Source organism: Alexandromys fortis, unplaced genomic scaffold (genome assembly GCF_014885135.2).
Source record: "Alexandromys fortis isolate MF-2015 unplaced genomic scaffold, M_Fortis_MF-2015_v1.1 scaffold_24, whole genome shotgun sequence".
Classification (NCBI taxonomy): Eukaryota; Metazoa; Chordata; class Mammalia; order Rodentia; family Cricetidae; genus Alexandromys; species Alexandromys fortis.
Window position 1 is genome coordinate 12085464 of NW_026067906.1, and position 21315 is coordinate 12106778.

General features: G+C 41.3%; 1 long non-coding RNA gene across 1 annotated transcript in view; it reads left to right on the top strand.

Moving 5' to 3' along the window:
* Window positions 1-21315, top strand: part of LOC126497499 (uncharacterized) — a 202967-nt gene that overhangs the window by 176359 nt on the left and 5293 nt on the right. The window contains exon 2 of the long non-coding RNA XR_007590630.1: window positions 2032-2127. This is a non-coding gene — a long non-coding RNA (uncharacterized lncRNA). The remainder of the gene's footprint in view (window positions 1-2031; window positions 2128-21315) is intronic.

The following is a 21315-nucleotide window of genomic DNA, read 5'->3' on the forward strand; positions in this document are numbered from 1 at the left end:
AGGGCTGAGAATAAAGGCGTGCACCACCACTGCCTGGTTTATTAAATGTGTCTTCAACATACTTTATTATGTACTGACTGGATTCTATGGTAGGTGCTAGAAAAGGGGAGGTATAGCGATCCGTTTCCTGAATGACTTCACAGTGTGTACATTGGAAACGGGCAGAAATAAATCAGTCACAAGTGATGGTCTAGTTTAAATGTTGGGGCTGAAGAGATGGCTCAGTGGTTAAGAGCATTGCCTGCTCTTCCAAAGGTCCTGAGTTCAATTCCCAGCAACCACATGGTGGCTCACAACCATCTGGAATGAGGTCTGGTGACCTCTTCTGGCCTGCAGATATACACACAGACAGAATATTGTATGCATAATAAATAAATAAATAAAATATTTAAAAAAAGATTCTTTGATCCCACAAGAGAAGGAGATTTTTAGTTCACTCGCAGTCAGCCTGGAAACGGAAAATGACCCTGTCTTTAAATATATAAATAAATAGATAAAACTAAACAATAATAAAAAGTAGTCTCAGATGGTTGTAAATAAAGCTCCCGTGGGAATAGGAAAGCACGGTTTATAGGAAGCAGGGAAAGCAGGCGCATCTCTGAAGTTACATCTGCTTGCGAGATGTTCCGTTTGTCACATTAGGAAACCATACACAAAGGGCTGTGAGATGACTCAGGGAATAAAGGCATTTGCTGCCAAGCCTGGCAGCCTGAGTTCAAGCCCCGGAACTCCCTGGTAGAAGATGAGAAAGGAGTCTCAGTTCCTCTGACCTCCACACGAGGGCCATAACACATGCATGTGTGCACGTACACACACACACACATAAATAGAAACATACATACACACAGACGAGACATGCAGATACATACAGACACACAAACTAGATGTATAGATAGATATGTAGAGATATATAGATAGATGATAGAGAGAGAGATAGATGATAGATAGATAGATAGATAGATAGATAGATAGATAGATAGATAGACTTTACAAAAAAAAAAAAAAAAAGAAACCCTACTACCAGCTCTCCTCTACTTCTGTGTATTACCTTAACAGACCAATCTTCTTCAGCCTCCATCATGGTAGCCCCTGAACTATATGCTAAAATAAACCTCTCTTTCTTTAAGCAAAGTATAAAAGTAATAAGTCAATGTGATATGGAGTTTAAAGATATGGTATGGAACCAGAGTTTGAAAATAACCTAACACTGATGACGCCATGTCCGTGAGTGTGAACGCATTCGTGTGTGTGTGTGTGTGTGTGTGTGTGTGTGTGTGTGTGTGTGCTTTAGAGAACTGCCTTTGGGAGGTGGCTTGTTTCTTCTACCATATGGGCTCCAGGGATCGAACTCAGGTCACTTGGGCTTGGCAGCAAGCCCTCACCCACTAAGCCGTCATGCTGACCCTCATCATTTACTTTTAAAACCACCATATTGTTTTTGTTTTCTAAAAGGTCATATGGGTTCTCTGTTTATTTCTTCCAAGTTGCTATGTAACCTTGGCAACTTGCCCAAGGAAAAATGACTAGAGTTCTCTAAGTCTTCTGAGCCTCAATGTCTTCTGAGAATGAAGTTGTTGGACTGTGGTACACCGACATTTGCTTTAAGAAAACATTTCATCAGGACGTACACTTGTAAAACTGCACAAGGCCCTTGGTTTGATCTTTAGTTATGTGCACGCAAACATACAAACATACACACACAGACATACACATACATAGACACATCTATACATACAGAGACATACGTAGATACACAGAGACATACACACATACATACACATACACAGACATACACTTGTATATACACCAATGCATACACACATATACAGACACACACGCACACACAAATACACACATATATAGAGGCCATGCAGACACACACTCACATACAAATATATATACATAGACACATGTATACCCACATATACAGACACATGCAGACACATACATACCACACACGTAATAGTGATACTAATACTACAATCATGACCTACAGTGTTTCATATTCACATTTTATGATTTTTTTTTCAGAATTACCAGTGATGGAGATCAATGTAACAGTTCACTTATACAGAGGAGTTGATTCCAGAAACTCATAGCGACTCCTGCGGACTGATCGTTTTTTTGGTAAGCACCTCTCACAGACCCCCCTCAGGGGAAGCTGAGAAGGCTGTGGGGGTGGATTTGAATCTCATTCTCAGTTTACAGATAGGGATTATGTGTAAAACGACCCTGGGCTCGTTGTTAACCTTCCTGAGCCTTAAATTAGCCACAGGGCAGAGTCACAGCCCCGCAGATCTGGAATCCAAAGTCATCTCAAGCACGCACACATATTTAGAACACTAGACATCTTCATTTCATTGAGAACTGACAAACGCCATGCCGGGCTTGTCTGGATATCCAGAACTGTCTAAACAGGGTGACTCTTCTCCCCTGAGTTTGCCAGTGTTCTGGGTTCAGGACACCTCTGAACTCCTTTCTCCGGGCCTGTGACTTGGCTAGGACTCTTTTCTACCTACACTAAGGATTCCCTTGGTAGCCACGTTGACTCATGATTGTGTGGCAGAGGCTACGCCACAACTAGAAACAGTTTGACAAGCCAGATCCTGACTGGCCTCTTCTTTCAGTTTTGCTAATCCCTGGCCTTGAAATAAGGTACCTGTTGGTACTGGCGTCACGTGCCAGATAGCCAGTGAGTTCCGTTGCTAATGGGTTTGGAGCCTGGGCTGTGGTTCGTTTGTCTCTGACTTGCTAGCTCCACCTATAACGCCTCCTGTCTTCCTTCCCACTCCTGTTCCCTTCCTCCTCTTGTCACACACTCTAAGTGTCCACAGATGTCAAGTGCAGGGAAAGACAGGTGGCATTAACGTTCTAGTGCTGCCTCGGGGATACTTCCTGAAGAAGATAGGGCCCCTCGCTGGGTCGCTGAGCAGGCTGCCCCTCTGGATTTATCACAGCTCAGGGCCTATTCTCGATTCAGATAGCTTGACAGCTCTCATGCTGGCGCGATGCCACCCAGGGTGCCAGTCCGCGGGCCATCTAGCCATATCAAGCGCGGCTGTTCAGGGCAGGAATCCTAGCCAGGAATTTTAACCTGCTGTCTGTGAGAGGGTTGGCGCATTTTGGCTGGAGAGGACTTCCAAAAATAAACACTAGATACTGTGGCCATTTGTTTGGACTCCGTAGAAGTGTTATTAGTCATCGGGGGTAAGAAAAGGACGGTGGAGACACCAGGCGGAAATGAAGTCTAAATAATCATTCTGACAGACAGAGGGGGAGCCGAGCCCACTCTTCCCACAACAACTGGAGGGAATTTAGGAAATGCCCAAAACAACGCTTGGTCTTACCCGATTGTTTTTATTTCTCCAGCAATTGAAATAAAATCGCAGACAAAACTAAGATAAATACTCAGAAAGTAAACAACATGGGGATCCAAGGAGGGAGCAAATACCTTCTTAGAATTCAGTTGTAAGAGACTCAAACTAAAGGCGTCTGTTTCCATTTTAGAATCTATTTCCTCTATATGATATTTGTGTGTGTGTATGTGTGCATATGTCTATGAGAGAGATACAGAGAGATAGAGACAGAGACACACAGAGAAAGACAGAGAGAGACAGAGACTGAACCTACGGCCTCTTGCATGCTTTTTATTTTGAGATAAGTTGCCTTGGCTGGTCTTAAATTTATAATCCTCCTGCCTCAGCCTACTGAGTAGCTGGGATGTACAGGCTGATGCTCCCAAACCAGCTCGCTCATAGCCCCTATTAGAGGATTCAGGGTACTGAACCTTCAAGTTCAAGGCTGATGCAGCTTTTTTGGACTACTGAGGTCACTGAGTACGTGAGTACTAGCACGTGTTTTTTTGTGTAAAAACATCGGGTTTTGATTCAAACAAATTAGAGTTAACCCCTGCTTTCCCACCGAAAACACTGTTTTCCCGCTGTTCCCGTTTGTGTATATAGTATAGGAATATAGGTGGAAGGTTCACAATAATATAACTTCCCAAGAATACCATGAAGAATAAATAAGAAATTTGGCAAAGATGTCAAGCTTAAAGGCACATGGCTATAACCCCAGCTACTCTGGAGGCAGAGGCAGAAGGATCACTGGGTCAAAGCCTGTGAGAACTACAAGGTAAGTTCAAGGTTACAGTGAAAAACTTAGTGAGACTTCATCTCAAAACAAAACATCTTTTTTTAAGGATGGAGGATATACTTCAGTGGTTGGGTGCTTGCCTTCTAAGCATCGTGAGGGCCTCCTTTCATCCCTGAGTGAGGAGGGCAGGGGCTGGTAGGAAGGCAGGAGGAAAGGAAAGAAGAGAGAAGGCAAAAGGGAAAAAACCAATCGGGCAGAAGTCTCCTTAGCATTAGTAAGTTCTCAGAAAATACTATTACCAAGTTGATCCACTATATTGGTTGTTGTGGGATATTTGTACACTGCATGAGGGTGTATTTGTGATTGGTTTAATAAGAAGTAAAATGGCCAAGAGCTAGGTCGGAAGTCTGGGTGGGACTTCCTGGCAGAGAGGGAGGAAGTAGGAAAAGGAATCTAGGAGAATGAGCAGAATATAGATTAATAGAGATGGGTAATTTAAGTTATGAAAGTGAGTTAAAACCAAGCCTAAGCTAAGGCCAAGCTTTCATAATTAATAAGTCTCTTTGTCGTTATTTGTGAGCTGGTGACCTGGTGACCCAAAGAAAAATCCGACTACATTTGAAATTGATGACTCACATAGACTAGAGATTTGTTTGCCTAGCCTAAATGTGTCTTTGACTTTTTATACCTGTTTTCCCCTGGACTCCAAGTGGTGTGATGAACTTAATTCCTATTAGTTTGTAGGAGGCTCTTGTTCCCCTTTAGAACTTTTGCAATCCTGGCCATGCTAAAATTATGAGCAAAAAGAGAGGGATATATAGTCAGATAAGCAATACTGACAATACCTAGCCACAAAAGTGGGGTTGCCTTTATCATTTTACTGCTGTTTGTGGCAGGTTATGCGTCTTCTGACTGCGCCGTGCTGAAGGTGCTGTGTGTCCGTGTGTCTGTGCACATTTCTTCCCAGTCATTGTCCGAGAAACCCCTTTCAGTGGCTTCACAACAGTCAAGGGACTTGGAAGTGGGTGGCCCTCTAGTGGTCACTGAAAGTCATTACCCTCAGGATGCTGCCTTTCTCCGGCAGCTTCATCCCAAAGAGGCAGTTATTAAACACTTATCAGTATGTGACTGTCCCAGGATAGTTTGAATACCCAAGGTGACTTTTGCAGACAGTAACCATAGACATCAACGGATAGTTTGAAATAAGAGATTTACAAACATTCAGTCAGCCGAGATGTACTCACCCACTACATCTTAGCATCAACTCTGCTTCGTTTGTTTATTGTACCTGCATCCTTATGTAGTTGATTGGCTTTCTTCTCTCAGCCCAACTTAAAATTGTTGTTGATAAGGGTTTCTCTATGTACCTCAGACAGGTCTTCGATTCAAGAACCTCTGACCTCAATTTCTTGAGTGCTGGGATTACAGGCATGCACTAATGTGCCCAGCTCTCTAATTCTTAAAGGACTATTCTTTTCATAGTCCAGACTGTAGCACGATTAATACAAACTCAGAGTCAGATAGTGGGGTTCAACCTGAAGGCCAGAAAAACAAAAGAGCCAGTCATTGGCTCTTATCCTGACCTCATTCTGCAATGGCGATCCTGCCTCCAGGAATCTCACAATGAGACTGTGCCTGAGAACTGTCTCCTCCCATTTTATATTCCTCTCTAGAGCTGGGATTAAAGGCATGCACCAGTGGGATTAAAGGCATGCACCCCTACTGCCTGGCCTCTATGGCAACTAGTGTGGCTACTGGGATTAAATGTGTGTGTCACAACTGCCTGGTCTGTTAGACTGACAAGTGGGGCTGTTTTACTCTCTGATCTTCAGATAAGCTTTATTTGTTAAAATACAAATGAAATATCACCACACCAGACCAACTTCTGTCTTGAATGTATTAAGGGTTTAGTGACTATTTGTTGACAGAATGGAGCACACTCTCTGCATGGTTTTATTCCTATTAATCAACAGTCACCAGAAGTGGGTTTGTTAAGAGACTAAATTACAACAAATTTAGCATAAACGTCTTGTCTGGGTTTCATCAGCGACTCCAGACTTGGGCAGCCCTCAGAATCAGGATAGGTTCAGAGAACTCTGGGCCTGAAAAGAACGCTGAATACATTTCCAGATAAAAGCAGGACTGGGGCACATAAAGTAGAGAATTATGAAGGCCTCTGACTGGTTGCCACTCCTTGTTTGAAGGCAACTTGAGCAACGGCTGCCTCCAACTTCATGAAACAGAACTTCTGTGTTGGGCTCAGGTACAGCTGCTTGGTTTTTGCCACCTTGTGCCGTTTTAACTTTTTCCTTGGTTAAAATGGTGTATGTGCCTACTTCTACATACATCTCTGTCTTTCACTTTTCTTTTCTGTCAAATATAAAGCCTCTGAAATAAAACCCATTTCCTGGATCTGGAGAGATGGTTCAGCAGTTAAGAGCACTTGCTGCTCTTCAAGAGGACCCAGGTTGGTGCCAAGCGCCCACAAAGGGCAGCTTACAACCACATGTAACTCCTTCTCCAGGGCTTCCAACACTCTCTTCTGGCTTTTGTGACATTTGTACACACATAATCACACACATGTACACAATTAAAAACAAATATTTTAATCTCTGCTGCTTTTCCCTGCTCTTACTCTGTATTTTGATAGTTTAATTCACAAGCTCCCTAAAACTGACCCTTAGGGAGCAGAGAAAAAAACAATTCCTTCCTGACTTTAATATACTGTGAGATGTGGGTGTTCTAAGCCAGAGTTTGAGACATTTTCAACACATACAAACATTTATTTGAGAACATAAATTGAAATGAGATGGTTATTGAAGAATCACAAAGTAGGCAGAGGAAGAGATCAAGACAAATGCTCTTTGGAAGAATTTATTTCTTTAATTTTCTGTAAGTAAGACCCTTGTGCGCTAATTTAATGATCTGATAAATATGGAACTCCTTTTCTTCTCAACAACTCCCCAGGGCCAAAAGAAATACATGAAACTAAACAAATTCTGGGCGTTGTTCCCACCAGACTCTCCTGTCTGACTTTAAATCCTATGAAGTCCTGCTAACCAGGGTCTTTTCTTTCTACGCAACTTGTGCAGTCCGCATGCCCTTCTCCATCCAATTAGAGCCTAGCATGCCAAACATGCCCGATTCTGTCATGCTCTTCACGTTAGCCTTTGTTTACTGAAGACGTCTTTCCCGTGGACAAAAGTCATAGTGATCTTTTGCCATTGCTATCAGGCTTTTTGGTTTCAACTCCCCACCCACCCACCCACACACCCATGCTGTATCTTTTCATACCGTCAGGACCTGCCCTTGATTTCCCCAATGTTTGAATTCCCGAAGTCCCCATTGGTGACTTTTGCTATCAGTGAACTGGGTAAAAAGTCAATCAGTGTGGATGCATTGATGGCCTCATGACGATGAAGTCCCTAAGGGTTTCAGTTACACAAAATTCTCTTGACTACCCAAAGTCTAACACTCTTCATGATACACTCACTCATCCACATGGCACACTTTAGGCTCTCTAGTGTGTGATGCCTAGAATGGGACTCTCTCGCTCCTCAACCTATTTTTCCTTTTTACATTTTTATACGAGGCTTAAGAGGACAACTGAAGACCCTGGAGAGATGGCTCAGTGGTTAAGAGCATTGCCTGCTCTTCCAACGGTTCTGAGTTCAATTCTCAGCAACCACACGGTGGTTCACAACCATCTGTAGTGAGGTCTGGTGCCCTCTCATGGCCTGCAGGCATACACACAGATAGAATACTGTATACATAATAAATAAATAATTTTTTTTAAAAAAAGAGGACAACTGAAGTCTAGAAGTTCACTATTTCAAAAGTTCATGGCTTTCATGGACAGCAAAATATCATGTCACATAAATTTAACAAACAGTTGCTAAAACTTGATGACAGTACAAGATGTAAGATGTTTTCCCATGGATGCTCACCTTACGAGACTTGGATGGAGGAGGGTGGTCCTTGGACTTCCCACAGGGCAGAGAACCCTGATTGCTCTTTGGGCTGACAAGTGAGGGGGACTTGATTGGGGGAGGGGAAGGGAAAGGGGAGGAGGCGGTGGGGAAGAGACAGAAATCTGTAATAAATTAAAAAAAACAATAATAATGAAAAAAAACGGCAGAGGAATAATATATGGCTGAGGTGCCTACGAAGATGTATTGTTTTGTACTAGAAAAAGAATTGATTTTTTTTATTTCCAAGCACATTAAATAGAAAGTTTCTTCAATTCTTTAATGTGAAAATAAATTTTTATATATAGAATATATATTTATATGTATATATATCTATGTACACATCTCTATGTTATGCCACATTAATACATGCAAATATATGTAAACTCATGTATATAATAAATGTATATGCATTTAAAAAAAAGATGTTTTCCCACCATGATAAAGGATGCCTTCTGCTTAGAGAGAAGGTGCTATGGAAAAAACAAGTCTAAGAAAAATTTGATGAGCCAATTTGTAATCACATATATATGTAGTTGCTTCTATTTACAAATAACTAGAAGTACGTTAATTCCAAAGGTTTTTTTAATTGAGGATTGTCTCAATTTAGTTTGAATGAATAAAAGAATATCTCTGTAGTAAAAATAAGACAACTGAAGTTTTAGATTTTTTTTACTATACAGTTCCTCATAATAAATTAGAATAGTTGGATAGAAATGTCAGAACTCACTAATGTCCCCAGCCTGCATCTAGCTTCTGCCTGTCCTCTTTTTCCTAGAGGACTTCCTTTTCAGGTCCTTTTTCATTTTTGGCCACGTGGTCATCTTCTGCTCATCCGTCTACAGAGCTGGCAGGAAGTGTTGGAATTAAGATAGGAAAACCAAAGGATGTTCCCTGCAGCTGACCTATCTTTCTCTCGCTATTAACCACAAGAGAATCCTCCCAGAAGTGCCATGAAAGCATGGCTTGTTGTCTAACGATGAACTTTGTAGAAAACACACGTGCTGGGACAGTAAAGGAAGCCCTTGAGGGCTTCATTTGGTCCCCTTTCTCTTCCATGGTCTATGCCTTACACACAGCTTAATGAATCAAGGCACAGATCACGCTCCTAAAAGTTCTGTGGAAGCACAAGCCCCAGTTTTTATAAGAATTTGCAGGAAAGGGGGAAGGTAGTATACTCAAACTGCGACCAGCTTTCGACACGCAAATTTTGCCATCGAAAGTGAGAGGGTGTATATGTGTAACTGATGATCCTCCTGGAATTTAGGGGCAGAGAGGAAGACCAGCCACTTGTGCGGTGCAGCAGTTGATTATTCTGACTGGTCTGATTAGCAAACCACAAGCATTGTCTCGCGCAGCGGCTTCTAAGTGGTCTCAGTGGAGATGTCCAGGAAAAGATGACAACAGCAGGTTCTCTGTCACTGCCGCTGAAGCCGCCATCCCAAAAGCTCTTATTTCTAGTTTTGCTTTCTACTACAATAGATTGGATCAAACTTCCGAAACAAGTCAATTATTCTAAGCGTATAAGAAAAATAACAAAAACTTAATTCCCACATGTTCTCCTTCTGTCTCATTCCTCTTAATTTTGTTTTCCTGCTTCCCTCTTTAAAAAAATTAATCAGTTGCTTCCCTCTCTTATGAATTTCTTGCAGTGACTTCATTTCTGTTTTCTACCAATTCTTGGCTAATTTAGCATGAATCTCCTCTGGCCCACTTGGGATACAAATGTGGCTTCTAGTCTATTTCTGCTCCTGCCGTGTAAATTTAGTACAGCTTGAACGCAGGAACTCGAAGTTGGAGAAGATAATCCGATGAGGAAAAGGCATTTTAAAGTGGGTAGAGTCTCTTCTGGAGAGAGGAATAATGAAGCCAAGACATTTGTCTCCAGAAGAAGAACCTTGGTTACAAATATAATCCCACTAGGTGGCACAGGCCTTTAACCCCAGCACTCTGGAGGCAGAGGCAAGCAGATCTCTGTGAGTCCAACCTGGTCTGCAGAGTGAGTTCCAGAACAGCCAGGTCAACATAGAGAAACCCAGTCTCGAAAAATCAGAAACCAAAACCAAACAAACAAGCAAAAAACCTCAGGCTGGGTCTCTGTAAAATTTGCCCTAAGAAATCCTTGCCTCGGATTCGAGTTACAGGATCAATTCAGGTCTCTTCCAGAGAATGGTTTATTCACTCTGGTCCTCAGGCACAATTTCAAGTGTCATTTAATGTTTAAAGAGATCGCTCAGAAACATCATGTTTAAGCATGGATGAAGAAGAAATATGTCTTTAAATATCTTTTATTGTTTTTTCTTTACAAGAAAAAGTAGAATAATTCATTATTTTTAAGTCATACATATAAAACATATATGTATGTATATGCATATATAACTCAAATATATTATACAACTCAATGGATCTTTAATTTAAAAGTTCAATTTATGAGACATCTAGATAATATAGCTAAGAATCAAGTTGAATCTGACATGTCGTTGAATTCCATAAATGGTACTTTCTTTTAAAATTTTTTTAAAGATCTGTTTTATTATTTCTTTTTGGCTTTTTTGAGACGTGGTTTCTCTGTATAGTTTGGAACCTCTCCTGGAACTCTCCCTGTAGACCAGTCTGGCCTCAAACTCAAGATATCCACCTGTCTCTACATCCCAAGTGCTGGGAATAAAGGCGTGTACCACCATCCCCCGGCCAAGATCTATTTTATTTGTATGAGTGTTTCGCGTGTGTGTATGTGTGTGCACCAGGCATATATACCTGGTGCTCACCAAAGTATGAAGAAAGTATTGGGTGACCAGGACCTGGAGTTACAGATGTTTGTGAGCTATCTGTGGGGTGTCGGAAACTGAACATCTGCAGGAGCAGGAAGTTCTTTTAGTTGCCGATTCATCCCTCCAGCCCTGTCTTAGTTGGAGTTATGGTCACTGTGATGAAACACCATGACCAAAAGCAAGTTGGGGAGGAAAGGGTTATTTCACTCACAGGTCCACATAAGAGTTCTTCAAAGGCAGTGAGGACAGGAACTCAACAAGGGACTGATGCAGAGGCCATGGAGGGTGCTGCTTACTGGCTTGCACCCATGGCTTGCTCAGGCTGCTTTCTGATAGAACCCAGAGCCAGCAGCCCAGGGGTGGTACCACTAGCAATGGTCTTGGCTTTCCCCAACGAATCACTAATGAAGAAAATGCCCCAGAGTGTCATCTTCTGAAGACGTTTTCTCAGTGAAGCTCCCTCCTCTCTAATGACCTTAGCTTGTGCCACATTGACATAAAACAGTCCAAGCCCCCAAATTAAAATTTGTAATAAGTGAAATATAGAAATATATAGTGGTTTTATAAACAATTATACCAAAGGAATTCTGAAAACATAGAAAACTGATGGGCCTGTCGGTTTCTGGGTACTTCTGGATATTTGATCTGTTAAGATTTAAGTTTTAAGTTTTAGGTGTCCTGGGGCTTTAATTTTTTTTTTTTTGACCCTATCAACAGGATCGCGAATTCTGTTTGGATTTGTTCTCACTTCCTAATATTTCTTCGTACCTCATTTTTATTTTTGTCCGATCAACAAGACAAACAAACAAGAAGGGGCAATTTGAGCTGACTCCGTGACGTTCTACACTCGTGACAAAGATGTGGTTAAGGTTCCCGTGTGTTTAAGAACAGGGTCCTTTCAAAAGTCATTCTTTTAGCTCTCCCCGCTTCCCTTTCCTCTCACCCTCTTCCTTGTTAGGTTTAATGTTGTGCTTAAAATGAGTATGTTAGCATAGAAAACGGAGACACTTTAAGGAAATAAAAAAGGCATCCAAGAATAATTTATCAAGTCACGGTGTAGGTCTCTTAAACATCACTCTAAGATTTTGTTAACAGTATGGACTACATACCACATGGGCACTAATAAGAATGTCCCCTGCCTAATCAACAGCTGTTATTGTCGGTTGGTTAAGCTGATTGGAATGGGGGAGCGATGGCCAGCTGCAGAATACATTCGGGAGCCGTAAGAGAAACTGGCAGCTGCTCTCCCCAGTCTATAAATATTTTTAATTAAAATTTGCCTCCTGGTTCTCAATTTGTGTAATAGCCAGGAATGTTCGTTGGTAACTTTAGGGGTAAAAGGATATCTTTCTCTCCAAAAAAAAAAAGCCTCTTAACTCTTCCATTAACAATAACTATTAGCAATAATGGTGGCATCCTGCTGCCTGATGGGAAAAACAGACTGCCGAAGGAGACCCTTATCTGTATCCAGGAATTTCAAAGTTTCTTTGCTCTCTTTCAATACCTGCACATTTAGACAAGAGTCCCCATTTTCCACCAGACATTCTTGGGAGAAGTGAAGATAGTGGATGGAGTTATCGTTGAAGTTTCTAAATGAGACGAGCAATGAAACAGCCACCGCCAACGCGTACACATCCTCCATGCGTTTTCTCACTAAAATTCTGCACTTGCAGCTCATTGAGCTCTTCATCCATTGTGACAGTCCCCCTTCATCTCATCAACCATTTGTGCCCGTGGTCTCCACAGCTGAGTTCCCAGTCCCTTCCCTGCATGTTCTCCTTAGATACACTCAAGTTCTTTTTGTGGTTTTATCCTAATGATGCAAATTATCCTTCTATAGCTCTGCATCTCCCCCAAGCACCAGATTTATCTGGATTGCTCTCGGTGCTTACTCTCTTTCGGATCCACATACCTGCTTCTCTGGTCTTACTAATCTCTGTTAGTGGCTCCTACATCCTCCTTACTGAAGAGTTGCCTGAGACTTCTCTTCCCAGCTCATCATCTTGACTAAATCCTGTCACTTGCCAAGTCTTCACAGTTTTACCTCCTAAATATTTCTCACCCGTATCACCTCTACCTTCATCTCTAGTGCTAACCTGTTTAGGAGATCTGAAAACATGCTTCTTAAGCACCCAGCAATGACCTTCTCAGGGGCATCCCTGTCTTTAGATTCAGCCCTTCACATGCCCCATCTTTATAGAGTAAAACCTGACCACATTGCTCCTTCAATTAAAACTTCATTGGCTTTCTCCCTCTCTAGAATAAGTTTAACTTTTTCTCATGGGCTGCAAGTTTCCCAAGTACTGAGGGAGTTGTGAGGTTCAAGCTTCCATGCCAAGAAAGGAGGGTCACAGCAAGCTGGGAAAAAGAGTTTGAGGAGCCATGGATAAATAAGACATGTTCTACTTGCCTGCACACAGGCCACTAGACAGGTAGGTGAAGTGGTCAACCAGGCCTATGCTAGAACATGCAGGCTACACACACGTGGACACATGCACACAAGTAGACCAGCACATAGGCTGCATGGGTGTAGGCATACAAGCCTATGGATTGACATATGGAGGAAGACTAGTAAAGACACCCATCATATTTATAAAGGTCATATTTATAAAGAATCATATAAAATCAACATATGGCTACAACTAGTCTGAGAAATCTTACGACATGGATTACAACACTAATTGCCCTTGGTTCCCTGTATATACAGTCTCGGCCATTTTGTCCTGACTCTGGCTAGCCAGCATTACCTACTTTGGCCCGTGCAAGATATCCATATCGGTGCCATGTTGTCTAAACATAAACTGGCCCATCAGTTTTCTGTTCCCTTCTAGGATCTTTCTCCTGCCACCCTTCCCTTTTATAGTTCGTGCCTAATGGCAGCGTGCTTTCGTAGTTCCTCATACAATAGCTGGCCTGTGTAAAAATAGCTTAAAGCTCACATTAAGTCAGGACTTCCATGGATCTTTCGTGCCTCCAGGCGTAAGATTCTATTGCTTTTTATTTTTATCTTATTTTTGTGTATGTATTGTATGCAAATATGCATGTCCATACAAACACATGCAGAGGCCAGAGAAGGATGCTCAATGCCTTCCTGTATTGCTTCTATCTTAATTTTTTAATCCGGGGTCTCTTACTAAACCCAGAACTCAGCATTTCAACTAAATTGGCTGTCCCAGAACTTGTCTTCACCCAGCAACACTGGGGATCCAGGCAGTCATGCCTAAATTTTGCAGAGATGCTGAGTGTTCAAACTCAGGACATCTTGTTTCCATAGCCAGCATTCTTAACCTAATCATGTATGATCATTGTAGCATTTACCAAAGACTATGATAACCATTTTCACAAGCTCATGGCTCTAGTCATGATGCTCTTTGAGTAAAAGCTATGTTGAACTTATTATCAGTCCCCACACTTACCATCACATGGGCAATAAAATTTTTCATTATAAAAAAATAAAACAAAAAAGAGTTTCAAATAACAAAATCAGATCAGCATTTTTGGAAGTTTTAACATTAAATAGGCAATTAAAGAATGTTAGGATTTTTTAAAGTACCTATTGGTTTTATTTAATTAGAAAAATACTTTACTGAAGGCTAGAAAGAAATTGTATCTTTTATTTACAGATGATATTCAGTCAAATCTATTTATTCTTGTGTAGGATAATGGCACACTAGAAGTGTCTCTTACTCATTTAACTAGTTTCTCTCTCATGACTGAAGATTTATGCTTCAGATATCTCCATAAGATAACATCTTTTATGATATATCATTCATGTAGTCTGTTCTTGCAATATAAATAACCTTTCCAACACATTTATCTGTGAAGAAACTTTGTTTAAATCCTTTTTTACCAAGGAGCCAAGACTTAGATGCAAATCTAAGGAACTGGATGTGAGTTTTAATAAGTACATGGTAGAGAATCTGCTTGCTTGCCCACTTGTCTGAGCTGTTTGCCAGCAGAAATACAAAGAGCTACACGAAACGTTACTTAGTTTGAGTCTCTGTATTCAAGCCGTAATCAAAACTAAGTCTGTAAATGAGGCCCATTACCAGCTAGGCAGCCTAGTATAGAATCTTCTCAGCCCAAGGGGTGCGTGAGCATTCTCTAGAGAAGAGTCAGTAAGGTTAATGTGCCGTGAGGACTTGCAGGATAGGATAATCTGGAAAAGACTGTGAAATAAGTGTGCGTAGGGCGTGTAGGGACTAGTGGAAGAATAAACAAAGAATGAAGAATGGAGCACTAAAAACAGATAAGTACAAAAAGTGGGGAACCAAAGAAACTGGCAAGACATCAAACGGATTTAGCTCACCTGAAGTGTGGGAGGCTGCTATTCTGTGTCTTTGGGGGTTTCTGTGTTCCACCTGTTTTGTAATGACAATATTTGAAATCATTCCCTATTGTTTCCTTTTGCCAGTTTCTGGTAAGATTCCAGAATGCCTACGGCAATTAGGGACACCTATTGGGTTCACATTGCCTAGCAATTTGCATTTTCCTCTGTAACCATAGTTACTTTTCTTTATGTGTTAATTGTGGTCAATTATAGTCTAAAAGTTCCAAGTGTTGCCTGTTTACAAAGAACACTTTTGGTTGTGGGAAGATGAACATATTGGTAGAGTGTCAATATAGTGTTAAAACCCAGGTTCTATTTATGGAATTATCAGAAACACAAAATTAGCTTCTCGAAACTGGGTAAAAATTTATTTCTCTCTGGCTATTAATCTCTTTGCTAGAGAAATATTAATTTTAATAAACAATTCAATGGCTTCAATTTAATTCTAACACCACTGCTAACTGCCTCGAACAAAACTAGAAAATAAGTAAACTTGGGCAATTTGAGTTTTATTTTTATTTATCATAAGGCGAATAATACTGTAAACAAAACAAGACCCTGTGTGGGTGGGTGCACAGAGGTGCTAGGGACTTAACACAATTCTTCTAGCCCTGTGGTGGCGGTGTGCACTGCACCCTTAATCCCAGCACTTGGGAGGCAGAGGCAGGCGGATCTCTGTGAGTTCAAGGCTAGCCTGGTCTACAGAGCTAGTTCCAGGACAGGTAGGGCTGTTACACAGAGAAACTCTGTCTCGAAAAAACCAAAACGACAACAAAAAATTGCTCTTCCACTTGGTATTAAGAAGGTGGAGGCTTTAATTCAACTATGTTCTTTAGAAGTAGGGTTTTGAAAAGTGGTTAAATCTAGATAGTCATTAAGATGGCAGCCCCATGACTGGAAGCTGATGGCTTTATAAGAAAGTGGAAAGAAACCTTATAGAAATGTGACATCCAGTGTCACCTCAGGGATTCTGCCCTCGAGGAAGCCATCACCTTGAACTTGAACATCCAAACAGAAATTATTTTCTTTATAAAGTGACCCTGCCTGGATTACTTTGTTTTAATAATAATAATCTAAAGCAAAGACATACATGAGGAAACGGAGCCTCCTTAAAGGTTCACATTCAGCAAAGACTTCAGCTGGGCATTTGCCCTTTAGAGCCTTGGTTTTATATGAGGCAAAGAGTCTCACAGATAATACACATATCTACATATCTGAGAGCTTTTATTTCTCCAAAGTAGGAAATATGTTCCCTGGTAGGCAATTATAATCAGCCTTACACTTTTTTCATATGTGTATATGGTATGTGTGCATACATGTATATGTGTTTGCATGTGGGCGGCCATGCATGCGTGTGTATGTGGAGGCTGGAGGGTGGCAGAGTCCAGTATCTTTCTCAGTTGCTCTCCATCTTCCCTGTTGAGTTAGTCTTTCTCTGAATCCAGAGCTTGCCAGTGCTGCCAGCTTCACCAGCCCGCTTGCTTGAGGATCTCTGTCTCCTATGAACTGTCATTGCAAACAGGCAGCCATTCCTAAGCACTACTGGGAATCCAAATTCCTCTCTTTCCTGTGTGCCTTACCCTTTGACCTCTCCCCAGCCTCTAACTTTACACCTTTAAGAATCAAGTCATATAGCCCAGCAGTGGTAGTGCACACCTTTAATCCCAGGAGACAGAGGCAAGTGGATCTCAGCGAGTTCGAGGTCAGCCTTGTCTACCAAGCGAGTTCCAGGACAGGCAGAACTGTTACACAGAGAAATCTTGTCAAAAAAACAAAAAAGCAAACAAATCACATCATCTCAGTTTCAGACTGTCTCTGAATGAGACATAACTGGTCACCATTAAAGCTATGTCCATGTCTTCACCATTTCAAGTGGCAGATTTCTCAAAATAAAAAGTACTTTCTTCATCTTCCTGTGGAGAGGGGATGGTGCTGGCAGATTTATTTATTTATTTATTTTGGTCAGTCTATTCCAATGAGTGCTGCTAAGATGGCTTCACACCACACAAACAAGTATAAGCATCTTCTGACCAATTGTTGTCAGCTGGAAATTTTGATTATGACCTTTCTATAAAGTCAGGCAGTGGTGGTATAGAGTCAGGCCATGGTGGTGCGTGTCTGTTTAATCCCAGCACTCGGGAGGCAGAGGCAGGTGGATCTCAGTGAATTTGAGGCCAGTCTGGTCTACAAAACGAGTTCCAGGACAGTCAGAGGTACACAGAGAAACCCTGTGTCAAAACCCAAAACAAAACAAAACAAAAACCCAAACAAAAATCCCCCAAATACCTTTTAATAAATGGGAATTATTATTATTACTATTTTTATTATTAATAGTACAGGGTATATTAATCTCTGATAAACAATCTCTAAATAAAATAAAATAAAATAAATGTGGCAGGTTTGATATAGGTCCTGCAAGCCTGAAACAGTTTTTTTAAATACGTCAGCCCAACTGTGGTGGCACACACCTTTAATCACGGCAGAGGCAGGTGGATATTGGAGTTTGAGGCCAGTCTGGTCTACAGAGTGAGTTCTGGGACAGCCAGGGCAACAACACAGAGAAACCCTGTCAAAAAAAAAAAAAAATCTCACTTTGTCTGTTCTTGCTGTGTCTGTTTCTGACACAACTTTCAGCTTCATGGTTTCATGATATCTGGTAGAGTTCCAGGCTTCACAGGCGTATTCTAAACAGGACGACTCAGGGAAGGAAGGCTCAGGGAAACACAGCAGAGAGCAGAAGCTTTGATCATAGCTTCTTGGTGAGAAGTAGATTGCACAACTACCCTTCCGAGAGAGAGAGAGAGAGAGAGAGAGAGAGAGAGAGAGAGAGAGAGAGACTGGGAAGCATTTCCAGCATCTTCTTCCAGTGTTAGCAACAGAGTAGAGCCATGGAGGGGCACTGGCAGAGTCAGCTGCTGGGATTCACCCTGCAAGTTACAGGAACCAGCAGGATGCTTCCATATGTGTGGGCATGTGAGGTAGTACAGGGGACGATGAAGGGGACAGTCTTCTGAGGTAGCACCTTGACGACAGAGGCAGCTCGGGATGAACTGGAAGGGCAGTACCAGCCGTGGTGATGGAGGAATAGGAAAACGGGGCTTGGCTTTGGGGGGGTGGATGTCACATGCCTTCTCAGGGTTTTTCCGGCATGGTGAGGACCTTAGGATCCCAGTGTTGATTGTCGTTGTTGGCGCTGTGGGCACAATCAGACAACTGCTGTCTCTGTTGATTGTCCAAAAGACCTAGATCTGTTCTTACATGGAAGACCCTGAATCTGCCAAGAGGAGTATTCAGATTTAAGTACAAAATGTCTCCCATAGGCTCATGTGCTGGACATTGGAGTCTTTTTTCATTTTGTTTTGTTTTAGATTTATTTATTTTATGTATATGCGTGCTTTGTCTGCATGTGTGACTTTATGCCATAATAAGTCATCAGATTCCACTTTAGATGATTGTGAGCCTCCATGTGGGATCTGGAAATTAAACTCAGGACCTCTGGGAGAGCAGCCAGTGCTCTTAACCCCTGAGTAATCTCTCCAGCTCCCCTCTGATGCTTTTTATGTTGCATTCATTAGCAACACAGTTAAACATATTTCTATAATGAAAAAAAGAGGTCACCCTATAATTTGTAGAAAGTGTGTACTGAAAGTATGGGCACCTTTTTAACAGGTGGATCCTAGCCGGAAGTTGCCAGCGTGTGTCTTAGCGGGTGCTATGTCTAATGCTCACCTTTTCCTGGGTTTCCCTTGCTCCACTTTCTCTCTACCGTGAGACCCATGGCTCTGCTCTGCCATTCCTTTGCCCCCCTGAGTTGCTGAGACCTCTGAAACCCAGAGCCAAAATATGTAATTACTACCCATAAAGTGTTTTTGTCAGCTGTGTGGTTGCAAAAGGAATACGTGACCTTTGAATCGGATTTCATTGCCTTGGCCTTGCGAAGAACCTGCCCATTCACTTCAAGTCCTGCTTGCTGTATGTGGGAAAACTAAAACCTAAGAAATCAAGTAGCTCATCTCAGCAGATCAGGATGAATGCCATTGGCTGCTTTCTTTCTCTACTCTTTGGAAGAAGTAGAAGCACACTGAAGCGTGTTTGATTTTATGTTGAGGTCTTTGATCTATTTGGACTTGAGTTTTGTGCATGGTGATAGATATGGATCTGTTTTCATTCTTCTACATATTGATATCCAGTTATGCAAGCACCATTTGTTGAATATGCTTTCTTTTTTCCTTTTTTTTTTTTGCTTCTTTGTCAAAAATCAGGTGTTCGTAGATGTTTGGATTAGTATCCAGGTCTTCGATTCAGTTCCTTTGGTCCTCCTGTCTGTTCTTATGCCAATACCAGGCTGTTTCAGTACTGTAGCTCTGTAGTAGAGTTTGAAGTCAGGGATTATGATGCCTCCAGAAGTTCTTTTATTGTACAGGATTGTTTTGGCTATCCTGGGTTTTTTGCTTTTCTATATGAAATTGAATGCCATTAAAAAATCTACAGATTCAATTCAATGCCTATCAAAATCCAAGCAAAATTCTTCACAGACCTCGACAGAATGCATTTTATAATTGCATCCCAAATGGAGATGTTGCTTAAGATCCAGGGGGAAATGCCCTGACTGAACAGACTGCCCGGTGAGAAAATCAAGTGAGGGAATGGACGGACAACAGGCAGTAACTGGTTACTCAAGGAAAGAAAGTGCTCGAGAGAGAGGAGGCACTTGTCGCTATTTCTAAGTCTAAGTGTAAACCCTATGCTCAGTGCAGGGTGAGAAACCACAGAGTTAGGAGTGGTGATCTTGAAACACCAGTTATTTTAAGTTCTCCTTACAACACATAAGAGCTCCCTCTAGTGGTGATAAAGAGAATATCGGGATCCTTCCACCCACAGGCTAGCATTCCTGTCACAGGTAGACTTCTTAACTGAACATAGTGGTTTTGATTCCTTTTAAACTAGGGTCTACACAGGTGGATCTTGACCTTAAAGGGATTTGTTCTAACCATCATATTGCCTCTGTTTCATTCATTTCAAACCCCCATACAATCTCAGCCATTGTATGCTCCCATTAAATCAAGATCATAAAAATCATCTCATTGAATATCTGTTGAATTAAAGATCAATAACTTACCATTCTTAGTCCACAAACATGTTATAAACATAGATAATGATGCGATCTACCCAGTTGTGAGGTTTTTCTTTTTACAATATTACCTTTTATTGGATTTTGCTTTTCAAAATTTATAATAGCATTGTTTCAGGTCAGAGCTCACAGTGTTCCTTTAGGATACACACACTATGAGATCAGAAGCCTGCCTATGCTATACCTTTTGGTACTGTAGACTTGTGCCTGAAGCTGGCCAAGACACAGTAGGCAATCCATTTATTCAACAAATACTTCCAGGTATAAATGAGCTAGAGAAGAAAATAAACATGTATGTTCTTTTTTCATCAGCACTCTTAAGAAGTTAGCATTTGTACATCCTAAGATGGAATCACTGCACTCCAGTTGACCAAAGTGTTAACTATTTTTTTAACCTCATTTCATTTCTCCAAAAAAGGATTTTGGTCATGAGGAGGGGCCAAGAGAAGTGTGGTCCTATTTAAACACTGGGGTTTCAAATAGCAATTTGCTGCGGATGAGAACAGGCTCTCAACGGGTCAAGAACTGAAGAGAAGATGTAGAGTCAGGGGCTGATTATTCAATTGACTTTTTTCTCTGAGGGAGCAGGACTTAATTCCCTGGGGCTGGCAGGAGGGCAAAACTTAGTTCTCTGAAGCCATTGAAAAAGTGGAACACACACACGCACGCACATAAATGTGTGAACACACACATACATCTTCAACATGTCAGGGTTTCTCATCTTTTTTTCTCTTTTCTGCTGTTTCTTTTTTACATCTTTTTTGATGTCTTCCTTCCACTTCACTTTATTTTCACCCTGACAGCTTATATACACAATTTACAATGTGATTACATCCCATTTTTCAAGTGAATGATTGTGAAGAATACAAGGAAAAAAACCGCATGTTTCTCATTTCCCTTACATGACTAAATGTTTTATGTATTACAGGTGAAAACAAACGATTCCCAAAGACCCACATACATTCATGTCTAATCAACTTGTTATAGGTTATCAAGTGCAAGCAAGCAATATATTTTTCT